Source organism: Octopus bimaculoides, chromosome 20 (genome assembly GCF_001194135.2).
Source record: "Octopus bimaculoides isolate UCB-OBI-ISO-001 chromosome 20, ASM119413v2, whole genome shotgun sequence".
NCBI lineage: Eukaryota > Metazoa > Mollusca > Cephalopoda > Octopoda > Octopodidae > Octopus > Octopus bimaculoides.
In genome coordinates this window covers 3,850,811-3,851,302 of record NC_069000.1, presented here as the reverse complement: position 1 = coordinate 3,851,302, position 492 = coordinate 3,850,811, and positions in this window count along the sequence as shown.

The window sequence follows — 492 nt, the reverse complement described above, 5'->3', positions numbered from 1 at the left end:
TATATATATATATGTATGTATGTATGCATATATGTATGTATACATGTATCACTTTGAAACCACTTTCTACTGTTTCATTTATTGTATTTCAATAGTATTATATTTTATTTTAGTTTTGCATTTCTATGCCGAAATGTTTACGAAATTGTATATGTTAGTTACAGCCAGCAAAAAGGACAACAGCTACGAAAGAACAGCAGCAGCTAATAATAATGATATTTGTAATAACAATATTAGTAGTAGTATTAATATTAGACATAATAATAATAATAATAATAATAATAATAATAATAATAATAATAATAATAATAATAATAATAATAATAATGATAAAATGATAATAATAAAATAAACAACAAATTGCAGCAAACGGTGTAGCAAAATCTCTCAAGAAATTGTTGAAAGTACATTAATAATAAAAATAAAAACAATAATAAAAATAAAATAATAATAAGAACAACAACAACAACAACAACAACAACAACAACAACA